The 18272-nt window shown below is 39.9% G+C and overlaps 1 protein-coding gene across 17 annotated transcripts in view; it reads left to right on the top strand.

Annotated features, from left to right (window-relative positions):
• The window catches only part of ENOX1 (ecto-NOX disulfide-thiol exchanger 1), a 367773-nt gene that overhangs the window by 205448 nt on the left and 144053 nt on the right, over positions 1 to 18272 (top strand). For 13 of the 17 annotated variants that reach the window (XM_069009956.1, XM_069009997.1, XM_069009963.1 and 10 more), the window contains one exon: positions 11353 to 11463. The exons of 2 other annotated variants lie outside the window; for them this stretch is intronic. The gene's annotated coding sequence lies outside the window, so the exon portion shown is untranslated. Of the gene's footprint in view, positions 1 to 11352; positions 11464 to 12103; positions 12204 to 14499; positions 14551 to 18272 lie in introns of those variants that run through there. 2 more of the 17 variants (XM_069009975.1, XM_069010023.1) reach the window with 2 other exon arrangements.

Here is an 18272-nt window from a genome sequence, read left to right as displayed (position 1 = left end):
GTAAAACATGCCTGCTTTCCTGCTGAAAATAAAATCAAGTCTAATAAATGTAATTATTACCACAGATAGGTCTGCTTTTCCACATAAATATTAGCATCTCTCTGTTTCTAATAATCTGCATCTTAGTGGATGTATGTCTTTTGCACAGTGTGCTTTTGCAATACTTTTGCCCCAGAACATTTTCCTTTTGAAGTTATTAAAGTCAAGACTTCTAAAAACTTTTGTCAAAAACTAAGAATTATAACTGGTTCTGTTTGAAATACAATTATGTTTTAAGCAATTTTTCAATGAAATAATCTAAGTGTGCTTTTGCAAATTAAGAAGTTACACATTTCTACTTGAAATATTTTTTCCCATTTTTAAGTAGAGAATTTATAAAATTTTTTAAAAGCTTCAACATGAAATATATAATGAACTGAAATTCTGGTCAATAAATCTGGCTTGATTTAGGGTGATTAAACAGACTTTGTATGTCAGAATTTCTTACAGCATGGAAGAATGATCTCATTTAACACACAATGTATTTAATAGTATAATACAGCAAAGGATGGAATATGTTTATGGAATATGTACATATAGAATATGAACACTACATCTTATATAGATGCTGTGTTTTAACTCTGTCTTGCAGCTAATCCCCACACATCCCCTCACTCCCTCTCCCGGTGGCCTGGGGGAGAGAATAATGAAGGGTTAAAGTGAGAAAACCCTGGGCTGAGATAAAGGCAGTTCAACAGGTAAAGCAAAAGCCGAGCACACAAGAAAAGCCAAACAAGGAATCTATTCACCACTTCCCATGGGCAGGCAGGTGTTCAGCCATCCCCAGGAAAGCAGGGCTCCACCACATGTAATGGTGATTTGGAAAGACAAACTCCATCACTCCAAACATTCCCCACTTCCTTCTCCTTCCCCCAGCTTTATATGCTGAGCATGACACCCGTATGTTACAGGATTCCCCTTTGGTCAGTTGGGATCAGCTGTCCAAGCTGTGTCTCCTCCCAGCTCCTTGCACACCCCCAGCCCCCTCTCCATTGGGGTGAGAGTGCTGACTCTGTGTCAGCACTGCTCAGCTGTAACAAACACATCCCTGTGTTATCAGCACTGTTCTCAGCACAGGTTCACAACACAGCCCCCTACCAGCTACTGTGAAGAAAATCAACTCTATCCCAGCCCAAACTAGCTCAATGGACTTCAATATATCTGTTCTATAATAAAAGTCTGGAAATAGGACAAACATGTCTCATCAAGGAAAATAAGAGAAAGATGAAACTTCCTTAAGTCAGTAAATTTGACTGGGTTGCAACCATGGCAGACATTCCAGTAGCACTGCTTCTAGATATAAAACAACCTGTGAATGTGAAGTGAATGAGGGTGAAAAACTTTAAACTGAAAAGGAAGTCTACATTTTTTTCTAAAGCTAGTTATATCTGAATAAATGTTTCTGTCCTTCTCTGAAAAACAGAGTAGAAACTAGCACAGAACCGGGATAGTTTAACATAAATACCGTCTGTGGGTTTTTTCATCTTACACATCATCTTACGGTTGCTGTTGAAACATCTGGCTTCACAACTAGTGGTTTTTTTCCTTTTCCTTTGGGATAGGTCTTGCACAGTTCTGCCTTCCTGGGAAAAATGAAAGAAATCCTGTGAAAACTGATGTTTGTTGCAAGAAACATGTACAGTAAAGGCCAGATGGATTTCATCAGTTTTATTTATTTAGCCAGCAAGGGCTGTTTATCAGTACAATATACAGATCATTGTAAGCTTATAAAAGACAGTGAAATAATTGTGACCAAATCAGCTAGGTTTCACTCTTACTTTCTGAACATTGGCTTTCCTGGCTGCTGAATAAAGCTTTTGAGGAATAAAGCTTTGGCTTCACAATCCAAAATGTATTGTATAGTTTAATGGTAAGCAGCCAAGATTGTGATTTTTGAGATACTAAAACAATTTGTCTTCTTCCATGAAAGTTTCCTAAAGCATTTTCATGACAAAAACATTGATCTTTTACACACACAGGTTACTCTCGGGCAAGGACTGGTTTAAATTTTATTTAATTTTCAATTGTTTTTCCACTGTGTACTTGTTGAGCAAAAAATAGGTACAATAAATTATTTTTCTTACCAATATCTAATACCCTAAGTATCTATATGCTTTAATCTCCAAGGAACCATTGCAGAGATTTACAATATTCTCAAGATATTGCTGTTAGGATAGATGATGATTGACACTTATTCATTAAGACATAATTGATTTCCAAAAGCAGAGGATTTAGGTTCCCTTTGAAAGGCTTTTTTGCCCCATATTAATGAACAGCAAAATTCAGAAGAGATGCACTTGTGCAAGCTTTTGGTTACACACAAGCATATGCTCTGTGTGTTTAAGCAATGCTTATGTAGATGTGTATGCCTCCCAAAGAGGCAAGTGCTGTACAAAAGTCAGCAGAGAGAATCTTTACACATGAAGTGCAGACATGAAACAATACCCAGGAAAACACCACCTAATTTAGTGCACAGTGTGGCTGGGAAATTACTGTCAAGTAAATGTCGAGTAAGCTTGCAATGCAGAGCTAAACCTTGCAGAAATGTATGAAGAGCACTCGGATACAAAATCAAGATAACATATATCTCACTTCTATCCCTGGTTTGCTTGTCAGGCTGTCCTCCTTTCCCTTTTCTTTCTGCTATTTTACAGGAAGCATTTGCTTTCTAGAGGATGGGATAAGTTCAGCTATAGCAAGTGTGAGGTTTTATCCACTTTTTTTCTATTTGATAATCATCTCTCTATTGTCTGGTCTTCGCTTTTCTGTAGAGTTAAATTGGTTCCACTGCTTGTTCTCCAGCTGCACTGCAGGATGACAATGTCTCCTCAGCACACACCTCCTCAGCACACTCATGGTTCAGGAGTACCCTTCCAAGTCTGTATGCTTATAGTGTAGTTATATGACTTCTGTCACCTGCCATGGGATTCCTTCTGAGGTCCAACACTGGCTTTCAGGAGGAACACAGCTACTGAAGCTTTATTCTGGGGCCACAGTTTCACCACGGTGAGTGGCTGCTGTGGTGTTAGGAGCACTCAGCACGCATTGAGTTGTTAGAGAAGTATGCTTTGTAACAAGAAATTACACTGCCGGAGAGCAAATTAGTGATTGATGTAAAATGGAGACTTCTAGGTTGTAATTGTGCTAGCAAGATATGAGACGAAGCTTCAAGTATAATTTTAACAGTATTTAATTAAGTGGAACAGTAGATTAACCACCACAATCCTAACTAAACACACAGAGAAGAATTGCAAAATATAAATGCTCATTATTGCTAAGTTGCCTCTGCCATCAGTGGCTGACTTGGAGATGGGGTGATTGACTTGAAGCTGATTTAAAATGGCTCAATTTAAAAACTAAATTTTAAATCTTTTCCAATTCAATGTTCTTCCCTAATGCAGGTAGGGAAAGGTGACCCGTCTGTTCAGCACTGCATGGTTCATTGGGTGGGGAGAAGATGACATATTTTATCTGGTCACTGAGATCTTACTGTGTCATTGTACCTTGTGTGTAGCAATTAAAGCAAAGTGAATCACTTACTTAACAAATTTAGTGTCTTGTTCTTTCAATGGAAGTATTATTGCCTCTAGTTTATATTTGTTTGAATTGCCTGATGGCAGATTTCTCTCATCACCTCAGTTGCTGACAAACTGTAATTAGGTATCCTCGTGCACGGTGCTAGATGAAGAAGTTGCAGGGAATGGGTGCAGTTCCTTTATGGTTTGTTTAATTAACTTTGTGTGCTGGATCCAAAAGATTTTGGGAGCCTGGCCTCCCTTGCTTTGTCAAGCTGTGTAAATCCCATACCAATTATACTTCCTATTCTGGAAACAAACAGTGCAGCATAGAAGCTTTGAATTTGCTTTACATGACTCTTTGTAGGAAGCAAACATAAAAGGAGCTTGTGTTCAGCCACAATACAGTCATTGTTAATTTGAGGTGAATATTTATAACTTTCTTTTTACTATTAGCCTGGCACTATGAGCAATTATAGCAGTATTCAGCTAAATCTGCCCAGCCTGTGCCTGGTCAGAATTTTCTTTCCCTGTGTTTCTAATACATTTCCTAAGCCCTATTTTGTCCTTAATTCCTTTATAGCTTGTTTATTGGAAACAGGTTTTTAATGATTTTTCAACAGTACTGGAGACCTGATTTAATGAGCAATTCTTAGATATACTAGGGAGACATATTCACCTGATTAATGTGATAGTTAACTGAGCAACAAAATTCCCTCATGAAGAAGCAGCTGTACACAGAGTGAAAGCAGTAAAAAAGTTTGAGGGAATGTGAAGAAAATATTTGAAGAGAGATAATTTAAAGTAGGATACTGAGCAAGTTGGAGGCTAAGTATAAATATACAGTGTTGGCTTGCTGGTTGGTTGGTTGCTCCGTTAGTACATGCATGTGTGCCCATACATACCTGTATTTGTTAGGAGACAGTTTATATAGGCTTGACGGAAAGGTACTGCATTGGACTGCTGGGATATTCAAGGACTGTAGAAAGAAATGAGGAGGATGGGTCCTTCAGGTGTGTGTTGGAGATGAAATTGTGCAGCCAACGCTTTAATGGCATGCAGTGTTGATGTCCAGCTTCAGTGATAATGTGTGCTTTTGGAAACAAGTCTGTCCTTTGGGAAATAGGTCTTTTCTCAGAGAAAGGAAGGTAAGAGAGAAGAAGTTTGACGTTCTTTAGTTGTCAGAGCTCTCACTGGGGTATTTATTTCTTGTGTCACTGACTTGCTCCTGTCATCAGCACTTATGGTCTCAGTTTGGAAGCTTGTGGTAAGCTTAAAGGACCAGACTAACATGATCGCCACAGAATTTTAGTACTCGATAGTTCCACTCATGCATTTCAATAACATCTTCCCTCCTCTTTGCAAGCAGCATTTGCAAAGGAAGATGACGCAGTGGTAGCCCAGTAGAAACTCATGGCTAGATCATCAGGTTTCGTTCCTGCAAAGGGCTGTGGCATCCATGGAGAGGAGAACCACCAGGGGATTGGTGGACACAAGGTGCACTGAGGCCAAAAAGTGGCACAGTAGCAGACACACATAGAAGAGGAGAGCTGAAGTATGAATGCTGGAGGAAACACAGCCCAGCTAGTTTCTCTCATGTAGTTCCCAACTTGGCTTGTATGATGGATTTCTCTTTACAAGCCTGAAAATACAGTGTTTCAAAGTCATGGTATGGTATAAACCATCCCACTCACAAACTTATTGGACTCCTTATGGCCTAGCATAACCCCTCTGGTTTCAAGTTAGGGCTGGTGGCTTTTTGCTCCTGCTCACTCATATACTTGTGAGGACAGGAACATTTTTTTCCAGAAGGAAAAGTGACCTTTTTGTATGGGATGTTGTATTCCTGTTCATATGATTTAAACAGAGGAGAGCTGTATAGATTATAAAGAACTCACTCTGGGAAAATGAGCTGACTTTCCGTGCAATCACTTTGGGAGCACAGATTAGGGAGAAGACTGATAAGATACTTTGCCAAGATCAAATCTAAGTGAAAGTGGGCTGGACACGTTACTGGGATTATAAGAGATTTGAAGAAAATAGAGAAAAATGAGAAGGCAATTAACATGCACCTATTTGGAAGAGGAAAATGCTCCTATGAATGTCAGACTCTCTACCCTACCTTAACTGGTTCAGCTCATCTCCATTGTGACAAGTAACTTGGACAATTTTTTCCAAAACATTTTTACTTCCTTGCCTTGCTGACATGGTGGAAATGTAATTATGATTTGGATGCTTCTTTTAAAGCCAGGAGGCTGGCTTCTCTGATGGCCGGAGAATCACAGTTGAATCCAGCAGATCTGGATTAATTTCAAACTCCTGTCATAGCTTTTCTTTAGCAGATTTTTAGTAGGTAACTTTTGGGGTTATTGTCTGCAACTCATTTTTTTCATCTTGTCTGCAAAAAGCAGAGAATGATCCGTGTGTTCCACCTATGCTATCATGCCTTAGCAATTTAGTTGGTGGAATTTCTGGGGCTCTGTATGTCTGTGCCTTGGGTCAGCATTGCTCCAGCCCTCCTGGACCACAGCAGCCCTCTGCTTCAAAAGTTTTTGTCTTTCCTGACTTGAAAGGAGAGTTCCCAGTGATGTTTTGATTTGGGCTGCACTCGCCTTTTGTTATTTTCATATGGTGTGGTCTTTAGAGCTCTTGTGTGGAGGACCCGTGGTGCTGGAGCCAGCAGGGTAGCTGTGCAGGGTGGCTCTGAGCATGGCAGAGCACCTTGTGGGAGCCTACAACAGGCCACAGCTCAACAGATTGACTGAGCACATGCCTAAGCTCTGCCTGCTCAGCAAATGCTTTAAACATAAACATGTTCCAAAGTGTTCTGCTATAGATGGGTGATCTCCAAAATGTGCTGATGTGCTCTTCTAGATAAAGGTCAGGATTTCTTTCTGGAAGAACTCATTACAGGGCAAGCACACTAGCATTGCCTGAATTTTTAGGTAAGAGACTTGACACTTTGCTATTTATGAGGCAGCCAAAGGAGACAAAACCAGAACATACTTTTTAAATTGTTTTCTGGCATATAAATAGAGATTATTTAGTGTTATAATTTGTACATGTATTTTTTTTAATACTATTGAACTAAACTCTATGATGGCAACCACTCCTACTAGTCTTGTGTTCTTTAATCTTCAAACCCAACAAAAGTCATCTGCTGAACTCAACACTGAGCTGTCGAGACCAAGTTTTTGGTTGGTTTTTTGTTGGATTTTTTTTGTTGATTGGTTTGGGTTTTGGGTTTTTTTTTGGTTGTTTGGTTTAGTTTAATTTTCCTTATTTGAAAAGCAATCAAGGTAAGAGATTTGAAGTGGTGATGATCAAGTGTTCCAAAACAGCGTGTTCTCCTATTTTTTTATGATGACCATGCTAAAAACTGCTGATTTTTAAAAAAAATAGCAAATAATATATTATACTGTCACCTTTGAAAACTTTGGGAGTTTAATGTAATTTAACACCTGGCCATTTATATGTGACTGCAACTTGTCATAAATCTAACACTGTGCAGCTAATAAACAGCAACAGGAAAAGTGGTCAATCCAAAGTGCACGCAGTCAGAGCATGCTGGCCTGCGTGTATCAACTTCTGTATAGCCACCTATGGAAAAATATTGAGCCTGGACTTCTAAAATGCCTGAGACAGGACAGCTTTTGAAGCAAAAACAGCAGCCGAAGTTTGTAAAAGCAACTGTCTAATTCACACACATTTATACATATAGGCAATATATATATATATATATGTTTACAAACTGTATTCACACCTGGTACAGAAGTATGAATGGCAAAAGTGCTGTACACTTTCCTTCTGAGAAACTGCCTGCCTTAAATGTTGAACCATCTTCCCTCACCCTTGTCCTTACCCTTGCCTTACCAGGCACGTTTGCAAGGCTCAACTCTTCACTAGCTCACGCTGAAAGGAAAATTTGGAATGATTTCCTTCTTTGTAACTGGGGCCCTGTCATTAATTTGCTTGACACAGATACGGTCCTGAGGGGTCCCTTAAAGGGATTTAGATCCCTCCCTACCACTGTCATCCCTTGTGTTTTGTCCAGGTGCACACTCTGCAACTGTCTCAACAAAGTGGGTTCTTTTGTTTGTTATTTTTTCTTCCCAGGACCCAAGAATTAACACTTCTGGTAGGAGGCACATAACAGAAATGTATTTGCCAAATGGTGCTGCCTCTTTTCTTGGATATGGGAAAGCATTTTGTTGAAATGGGAAAACCAAATGAATAGAACCCGCCAGTTCCACACGCCTGCTGTCTGCGAGCATCCCCACCCTGGGTGTGTGGGCTGCGTTACTGACTCAGGGGAATGGGTTTAGAGGAGCCCTTTGTTGAAATATTGGCAGCACATCACTGGACTTGCCGTTGTTGCAGATGGAGCAACTTGCCGAACAGATGGATTCTCAGTTTTCTGAAAGAAAGGGAAGGTACTTGGTGTACCACGGTGGGAAAGAAGGGAGGGTATTCCAGGCAGATGGAAAGGCAGAAAAGAAGGCATGTTCTGTGCTTTTTTGGTGCACTTGGAGCCTAGCAATCTCCTTCTGGCAAACTTGGGAAAGCGTAAGCACAGCACTCTGTGAGAGGGCGAAGGGACTGTAACAGATGTGGAGGAAGTTATTTGCACAGAAGCAATGAAAATGAAGGCTGAGTCTAGGAGAAGGCAGAGTGTGTAACTAAGTATTATGTGCTAGGTGTGGGAAAGGTCTCCTGCCCTGCTACATCAGTGGTGCACTCTATTAAGGCACAGGACTAGTGCCAGAAGAGTATAACTGGAAGAGAGAACTGATTAATATTTTAAGGTCTATCATGTTGTGGAAGAGGCTAGAGATAAATATTATCTGCCACTGTGAAGCCAGGACTCCCCAGGTTCCTGCAGTGTGTGCATTGGTTTTGTGATGGCACAGTTTGTACAGTGGTACTGCTTGGATACCGTGTTGCTTCTTCTCTTCTGTTGTTCTTCTTCCCCTCCCCATCTTGTTCATACCTCACTTCCATCTTAATTATTAGGGCAGGATCAGTCCTGTGCAGCACTCAAGAGCCTGTAAATCTGACTTGAAATTATGTCACCTGATCCAATATTTACTGCTAAAATCTTCATGCGATTGCCAAGTATAGCGTGATAAGGAAATGGCATGAACTGAAAGAAGTATCATATTTTGGTGTTGTGTGTTAACTCTGTACAACTTCTCAGTCACTTCACACACACATACCAGACTTAGCAGAAATAGACTTTATCATAGTATCATTTATGATTTAATAACAATAGACTTTTATCTTTATCCCTTAGCTTAGTTAGACAATTTCAGTATCTTAGAATGCAGACATTAAAGCTGTTTAGCTAAAGTAAGGATGCCAAAGGCCTTGGAAATCCAGATTTTCTGGGAAATGAATGTGATAAAGGGCAAAAATGTTATTTCCAAGAGTGATTCACTGCTGAAAGCAGCTATGCAAAATTATCACTTTCTTAAATAATGGCTTTGGCTTTTGTTCATGGTCAGGGTTGTGTCTACAGCAACAGAGATGTCTAAAGTCTTTTTCTGAAAAATAAAGTGACCTGGATTACATACCCACTTTTGCATCAGTTGTGCTCCATATTGCAAGACTGAATTCTCAGGGAGGCTCTGAGATAAAATGAACAAGGAATCCCATCACTGAATTTTAGTATGAACATTTTTCAGATTGCTGTATCTGGATCTCAGCCAAGTCTCAGCCCTATAATAAATTAAGTCCAACCCACACAAAGTAAGGAAGTAAAAAAAAAAAAGGGAAACAACCCAACAACTTCTACAAGGCAAAAACACCAGGCAATTTTTATGGGGAAACAAGTGGCCAAGAATAATTTATTGGAAAAATAATTATCTAAAGAGAGAGTGGGCTCTTCTCTCTAATTGGAAATGATAACATTTTTCAGTCTTACTAAACACAGTAGAGGATCATCATTTTGCTTCACCAACCTGGTTAAATTAAATACAAAGTTAAAAATTTGCTTTCCTCTAGTTTTATTTCTCCTTACACCCAATATTGCAATTGAGCCCGCTTCCCTTTCTCTATGGCAAAATCTAATCTGGCTGCAACAGGACCTGTGAAAATCATGAAGGTGATGAGCCAGGGTCTGCTTTCTGCATTGTACGTCTGGCTTATTTAATCTCTAGTCACCCTCAGATAATAAATATTTCATATGTTGGACAGGTGAAAGGTTTCATTCAGCTGCAGATCTGCTTCCACAGCAACTGATTCTTGTCATTTGAACAGTTTAAATTTGTTGAAAACAAAGCTTGCTTTCTGTTTTTCTCCACTGTGGTTTTATGTGTAACATATTACTTGTCTTTTCCCTCCTGTCCCTCCTACAAGCAGATACAGAAAAGCCAACAGCATTAACAAGTAATTCTAAACAATTTATAAACCAAATTTATTCTCTCTTCCAGTCAAAATGGGATGAAAAATGCCATTTCATTTGACAAGCATAGAGTAAATATCTAGAGATATGAAATTGCTTCAGTTAGCATCTATAAATACTCTATATGCAAAAATGCATGCAACCACAGTACTACTTTATGCTTTACAGTATGTTTCGCCATTGCTACTGGGTGTTTCCACAATATCATTGTCCACCAATTCAGTTAATGGAGTTGGGTTTGGTTTTGGAGCTTTTTGGGGGGAGGGGGGAGGCAGTACCCCAGGTCTTTCTCTAAGAAAGGTTTCCTTCTCTAAGAAAAGCTGCTAGCAAAAAGCTGAAGCAAAATATCTGCAGCCATATCTGATTTCTGCCAATGTTAGTGCTTGTGACGGATCTTCTGGAACATGTCTGCTGCATCCTTTACATCTTGCAGCAGAATGAGCTCTTTGGAAGCATAGCTTAGCTCATTCTTCCTTTGCACATTTCCAAGCGTAGTGGGCAGCTGCTGTCCCTCTTCCTCTCAAACCATCCCCGCATCTGGACTCTCTGACTCATGCTGTGCTTCATGCCCGACCCCACCTCTGTCTGCATATGTGGCTGGTGGCTTCACAAAGCACTTCCCTTGCCTGCCTGCTGAGTCAATTGGGACTTGGTGCAGTGATGAAATTTTGGTAGAGAGGCTCCAAGTAAAGGGATTTTCCCTTTACCATCTCCTGTCAGGCTCAGAGACATTTTTACTTGCATCTGACCGTCTGTGTGGATGTTCCCTTGATGCAGTTATGGCAGAATGGGGGCATTATTTCATAAGCTGCACAGCTGTCTTAGAAAATAAGTTGGAGAACACATCTTAGGGTGTGATTGAGGAGTTTTGGATGTGATGGAGAACCATGCAATAGGTGGCTTATTTGATCTCTCTGTCCTCTCCTTCTATTTACTGTATAGGTTTCTAGTGATGCTGTATTTGGGAATTAGGAGGGCATTCTAGGTCAGTTCAGAAAAACTGACACTACGATGCAAAACTGCTGTTTTGGGTTTAGGGGGAGATGGAAAACGGGTACAGCCTTTGATAAGCGTCTGTGTCTGTACCTGGTAGCACTGTGGCAGATCCCCCTATTAGGAACAATTGAACTGTATCTGACCTTGCAGCCCTCTCTCTTCTGTTTCCAGACACATAGATTTTAGCCAGCAGGTCTCTGGTTAACCCTTCCTCACTATTGTTTATTTCCTGCCACTCCGCAGACACACCACTGAGCATTAAGTACGTGAACTCAAAGATGCTCCCTCTCTCCAGTACAGTCTTAATAGCAAACAGTCACGAGCTGGGCTTCTCCAGGCAGAATTTCTACCTAAGAAACATAGGTTTCAGGAATATGCCCTTTCTCTCACCCTTTTCAGATTGCATTGAAAGCATCCACTTCAAGAAACTACAACTGTGTTTATTCAAGCTTTGAATTTGGAAGTCATGCCGGGATCCCTGCCACGGCACACTTGAACTGTGAAACCCAGGTCAGTTCCATTTTTTGGTTTTCATGTACTGGCACTGCACTGCAGCTGTTTGAGCCACCAGGTCTCTGTGGAAGCAATACTTCTTTTAACATGCAGAAAACATCATATTTGATTTTATAACCTTACCTCTTGTTTTAGGTTTTGGGTTTTTTTGTACTACTAAACAAAATGTCAGGGTGGCATGTCAGTGAACATAATGTGTTCAAAAAGAATCTTGCTGACAGGCTCAAAAACTAAATGCTCTCTTTTAAACAGGCAGGAACAGCTCTGATTTTCCTTCCTGCCCACCAGGCTATACTTGGACTTGAGAGGACAGCTGTGCTCAATCTGCCTTTTGCTCTCTCACTGTGACTGCTGGCTATCTTGGGCTGTGGGATGTGACCAGTTTCAATGAATGTTCACTGAGCTTGACTTTGTGACTCAAAGGCTACTGACTCAATAGCGCATTAGTTTTGTCAGTGAATCAACCTTTTCTCTCTCTTCTAGCCTTCTATGGTATTGAGGATTTTGTGGGGTTTTTATATTGCTAGAGAGAAAGGTGCTGGGATGGCTGTTGCACTGAATGCAACTGGAGGGGTGTTACTAGGTTTGTGTGAGGCACTTTCTGAAAAGGCACTTTTTGTTAATAATTCTACTCTAGATCTCAGAGTCCAAATTCCACCCAAACAGAGTTTGCGTTTCTGAAACTTCATGTGCCTATTCTTTCACTGCAAGGTGGATTTGCAGAAGGAAAATCACAGGTAAAAAGGTTTGGTACCTGCAACCTTTGTTCCCTCCAAATATATGTTGGAAAACTCTGTTTACAAAGGCACAGTACTGTTTGTCTTCTTATTGGGAAAACATCTGGAGGCAGCAGTGCTTTATGCAAGGAAATTCATTGGTGTTTGACTGTGGTGTGTTTCTGCCTTCCCTTTAATTCCTATGCCCTGATCCCTAATGATTGTGTGCTTTGATGTTGCTAGAGTGCTTTTGGAGTAAATGCTCCTTGCAGTGAAAGTTACACTGCTGTCATTTTTTAGTGTTTCATACAATGGGTGAAGAATGATCTGGAATACACCCAAACATGGGTTTTTCATCACCATGAAGACTGCAGTTAGAGCCATTGTTTCATTCAGTCACCAAATAATAGTCTGGAGAGAAAGTACCATGTCCAGCTCCATGTCTTCTCTGGCTCTTCTGTGGTATGTTCAGTTACTCCGCTTCTAGGCGTGTTTCCCCTCTTTCCAACTTTTTTTTCTTCGTGCATTTGTTCCTTGTCTAATTATTTCAGGTCAAGTCTGCAAGAGCTGAACAGAATGCATTAAAGGTAAAAGTCTGTGATTTTCCTGTGGCGGAAAAATTTGTATGAAAAGATAAATATCTTTTTGGATATTATATTTGTCTAAGACAATGGGCAGATAAGTTCTGAGTGGCTGAAAATGTTGTAACTGCACCATTAATGTTTAATTATTATTGGCAGCTAAGAAGTGCCTTTCTGGATTAACCAGACACTCAGCTTCTGGGATGTGCATAGGTGGCAGAAAGTGATAAAGCTAGTGAAACTGCACCTCTGGGAACATGTAATGGGATCTTTCCTGTGATATGCAAATTATGCTGCCAAGTTGCTGTATAAACAATTCATGGGAGAGGTAGTTAAATAACTGGATCACATATCAAAGATAAAATCCATCACTGGGAATGGAAAAATGTGTTAAAAGAGTGGTTTTGCTTTTAAAAATAAATAAATAATGAAAAAAAAAAAAAAAATCTTTGCCCAAAGCATGTAGTTGCACTGAAGAGTAAATAGCAAATGATTTATCACAATTGTTGCAGTTCCGAGTAAACAAGCATTTAGGAAACCAGTGTGCATAGCGTTTGTGAAAACCAAGTCTTTTCCAAGTACAAGTAATCTAGCCAATTATGCTGCTATTTTTTTTTTTTAACTGAGAAAAAAGATTACTTCACAAATGTTAATTTGGTTACTTTTCAGGCAGAAAATATGCACTGCTTACTTTTCAGTGATAAAACCAATCCTGTCATTTCTATTCTAAGCATGAGCAAAGATCTCAGGCTGCCCAGCAAAACATATTTCAGGGTCATATATAGCCATAGATCAATGGGTCTGAGCAAACTGTATTGACACCTGCAGAAGCTGAGCTCATGCCTTCAGCCTGAGTTTCTTATTTTTGTATTTTACACTGTATGAGGAAAGGATTCCAGATAATAGCACTCCTCCAATAAATCAAAGATTACTCTTTCACAAATGGTACTGAAGGCTTCACTGATTCTCTGTCCAGCTTCACTGCTCTTCCACAGAGGTCAATTCCTGAAGCACTTGTCTCCCCTCAGCCTTTTCCTATATCTGCTGTTCATTTAGAATCTGATGTGGCTCAGTTGAAGCCCAGTGAGAAGCCTCTGTATCCCTCCTCAGTGGGAGCAACATCATGTGCTAGAGTCCTAAGGGGCCAGCAGCAGAAAATCTAAGAAGGCAGCAGGGAGTATTAAAGCATCATGAGGCAAGGGAAGTATTTTTGACCTGTGACTTTCTTCTGTTTTGCTGTGTAGCAGGAGTGATACTCTAGATAGAATTGTACAGTCACAATAAACAGGTCCCACATTCAAAAGATGTATTGAATTCTGTTCTATGTTTAATCACCAACAGAAACTATGTCAGATGATCTTCCACCAGGAACAATATCTCATAATTAACTGTAATTAAGATATATTATAACTACAGGATATGAAACTAGATGGATCTGTCTCTTGACATTTCATATTTGGATTTTTTTTTCTGCTAAGTCTCTTAATATGCTTCAATTAACGATAACAGAGGCCAGGCCATTCTCAATGACGGACCTGCATACGTGAGTCTTAGTACCACTGAGATGAGATGAAGCATGAATCTTTCCATCATTAAACTCCCCTTAGAAACATGAATGAATTCCAATTAAACTGAATTTACTGGCACAAATGTTGATTATGAGGCAGATAAGGGTCAAAGCTTGATTGCCTTGTCCTCTAAAGTACAAAAACCTGTGCCAGACAGGAGAGATAAGTCGGATATCTTGTCTGCAGAGTCTTCAGAAGTCCAGTAGCCACTCATAGCAGGTATAACATCTCTTTTCATTCACTGAGAAATCATGCAAAGCTGTTTTGTTCATGCCTTATTTGAACAAGCAAATTTTTAATTTTAGTGCCCCACAAAGGTTTTATCATCTAGAAAATTATTGCTTTTCTCTCTGGGCTGTGGCAGATACTAAGTCTTCACCAGCTGATAAGCATTTAGAGACCTAATCAGTAGTAAACCTGAGGTATAGTCTTTGTATAGATAGCTTAACAATTAAGACTTTTTAACTATTCCTGAATGAAAGAAAATTGCCAACTTTAAAGAGAGAATTTCCTAGCTCAGGCATTTCTGGCCATGTAATTAAACTAAATATGCTGCTTCCTTGCCCCTAGCCACAGTTGCCCTAAAGAAGATTAACAACACTGAGTTTCTACCCATTTCTGAAATCTTGTCCGTACCCTGAAATATGAACTCTGAAATAACACAAAAGTGTGCTACAACTCCATCTGGTGACTCCTCCCAAACTCAGTGCTGCTTCACTGTGTGCCAGTGATGCACTTCACAGTGTCACCAACGCACAGGACTCAGGGAGGAGTTCACTATTTCAAAGATGAGCATAGAAGAAACCAGTTTTCTACAGAGTTTACTATGGTGTGTAGATATTTGCCTGAAGTAATCTATTAGATGTCGTAAAGCATATGCAATCAGAAGATCTTGCATAAAATACTGTGGAAAAAAGATGAAAAGCCTTCCATGCTATTCCACTGAGCAACTCCATTATGATCAGGACTTAATTTAAGTGATCTACTATATCTGTGATTGCACAATACAATCATGTTCCTGGGATTGTTACTTCTTTCTGTCATTTATTTTTAGCTACCTCAGTTCTCTGCAACTCCTTAAAGAAAATGTTTCTTGGATTTATTTGAATTTTGTTCCCAAGCACAACTGTAATTCACTTTATCTGATTGAGAAATGACATTATTACAAACTTTTAGTTATCTTTTAAGACACCAGTAAACATTTTTTTTTTAAAATCTCATATTTTGCTTGCATCTTACGTGCTCACACTTGCTTGATCACATGAAGGAATATTTTTGTACGCTGGTGTTATGCATGACTATGAAAGGAGCTGTAGATAGAACAAGATGAGATACAGGCTGTAATTTACACCTGACAGAGTGTGAATTTCATTGTAAGTGCTTTTAAAGGAAACTTGCTATTTTCTCCACATTCAGATAAACAGTGATTCCATAGGAAAGGATGATAATTTATTTTTTTTGTTTATTTTGTTTATTCCTCTCTGCTTTAGTTTTGATTTTTATGGGGGAAAGATTTTCCTCTAACTAAAGCAACCCTGTTTTATCTGCGTGCCCAGGTCATGGTCCTGTGATGCTGGACATACCCCATAAGCAGAGAACAGCCTGACTAGGCAAGATTAATAAAGCCTGGGATAAAGTATAATCACACCATTTCATGGGTGGGGGATCAAGGTATAGATGGTTTAAATTACTTGCTAAAGGTGTGTTGCAGAGCTATATGAGGAACAGGAATCTCCTGGATGCCTGTCAAGTCTCTTTTTCATTTCGGGGAAGACCCCGTATTTGTTTTGGCTGAATTGCAATTTGGATAGTTTGGAAGACATTTGGAGGCAGAAGGGCTCTATTAAGTCTTTCCTACTGAAAGAAATATTAGTAGGAAATTAAAAGAATAACAAATGGGACCCATTCAAAATGCTCCACTTGCTGTTGCTCTGAGCTTCAGGCAAGAAAGTACATAGAGCTCATTTAACCTGACCATTTATATATCAGAGGCCGCTAGTGTCACTCAGGCACTCCTAAATTAAACCATATATTTTAGACAGAAATATAGTGGTCTCACAAAGCATTTTCTACTCAGACCATAAATTCAAAGAACAGGTCTTTGTCCTCTACATGTATCTGCTTTGCACTTCCTGTAGTATCACCTGGATAAACAAGGGCAGTTCATACTCCTGCCAGTTTAATCTCTTGCATCATCACCATTATTTTGATTAATTTGATACTTCAAGGCTTTAAAGAACAAAGAAACCATTAACAGCATGAGCAGAGATGGTGCCAAAGAGGCCTGGACACTGACCCTGGCACCCTGTTCTCCTCCTGTGTGCCAGAAGAGCTCTGTGCTGCTGTAGGAAGGGTAGTGAATGGTGGCCATCAAGTTACACAGGGGAAGCTGATGGAAACTACTGCACCCCAGAGCCCTCTACATGGGCCACGTCCTCTGCACGTTCAAGGGGTGAAGTCAAGACTGAGTCCAAGAGAGCAGGCTACATAAATTTTCTGGATGACAATATAAACAAACAAGTCAAAAGCCATCAGATACCGTATTCATAGCTACAGGCCAAATGCTTTATTCATAATGTTTCAGTGAAAGTATTAACATTGCATTTGTTTAAAAAGTAACTAGGAGGGCATTTGTGACCCTTATAATACACATGTGAAGCAGTGCTCTGCTGGTTTACACTGGTTATGTTCTGCTTTATATTTTCCAGAGGGTCAATTTTCAAGGAGCTTTACTGCTATTTATGAATATAAGTAACTAATTTACCAAAGTTTCACAAAGTGGCTTCATGGCTTCCACTTCATGGTTAAAGGTTCTGCAAATCTTTTGGTCTTGTTGTTGACTTTGGGTTGTTTCTGATTGGATCTTGAAGGCTAGAAATACCGTATTACAGTAAAATAAATACATTATTCTTGTTATTACCTTTGTTTTTAGAAAGTATTTATATTGTGCAGTAAATTGACATTGTACTTTACCAACATAGATAAAGGCAAATTCTCTGCCCTGAAGAGCTTGTAATTCAAATAAGAAAAGACAAACAAATGTATAACACTTCAGAAAATGGTGGGTGAGAGGATTATTAACTACGTGAAAGAGGTGGAGGGGCCGCATGAAGAGAGAGGAGGATGCTATGATCATCATTATTCCTAGTTTTATGACACAGTGGCACCTTAAAAGCCTCAAATGGGATGAAAGCCTGGCTGCACAAGGTACTAGGCAGAAGCTTGCCAAGGGGGTGGCCTTGTCTCTGTGTCTTAGAGCAGTGCTGCCTTGCTGACATCTCTGCCTAGGGGGCTCCTGGCTAAAGCCAGCATCAGTTCAATTACAGCACAAGGAATGCCATGTTTCCAGTAGGTTTTAACCCTGCCTGAGGGAAAATCCACATGATTTCCTGCCCTGAAGAATTATAACTGAAATTGAAGCAAAGAAATGCGCATACAAGAAGGCATTTCAGGGAAAGGGGAGTGGAAGGATTGTTGTCTGGGTAAAGGTACGGCAGGACCACCTGGAGGGAAGGAGGGATTTTAGCATCATTATATTCACCATGTTCTGCAGCTCTAGCCTCCTCTGTCCTGACCCCCTGACAGCTAGTTACAAGGCAGAAGCATCAAAATAATTTTTGTTGCCTGATCCTAGCTGATGCACACATAGTAACTGCTGTTCTCCTGATCTGACCTCATGTTAACTGAGGGATTGCTTCTCCCTCAGTGCCCACAGAGTATGTGATAATCCTAAATTTATGTAACTTACTACTGATCCCATAAACAACTGTTTAGAAAACAGGCAAAATTCCTGGCTCTACTTAGCAACTTAATTCAACCTCTAAGGAAAGCTAATGGGTATGCAGGAGCACAAAGACCCTGGAAGCTCGGCTCCCTCCTGTGGGAGGTGGAAAATATTAATTGTTTCCCTCAGTTATCTACAGCAAACAACCTCAGAAATC

The sequence above is a fragment of the Aphelocoma coerulescens genome, chromosome 1 (genome assembly GCF_041296385.1).
Source record: "Aphelocoma coerulescens isolate FSJ_1873_10779 chromosome 1, UR_Acoe_1.0, whole genome shotgun sequence".
Classification (NCBI taxonomy): domain Eukaryota; kingdom Metazoa; phylum Chordata; class Aves; order Passeriformes; family Corvidae; genus Aphelocoma; species Aphelocoma coerulescens.
The sequence above is the reverse complement of the archived record's forward strand: the minus strand, read 5'-3'. Positions and strand labels throughout refer to the sequence as shown.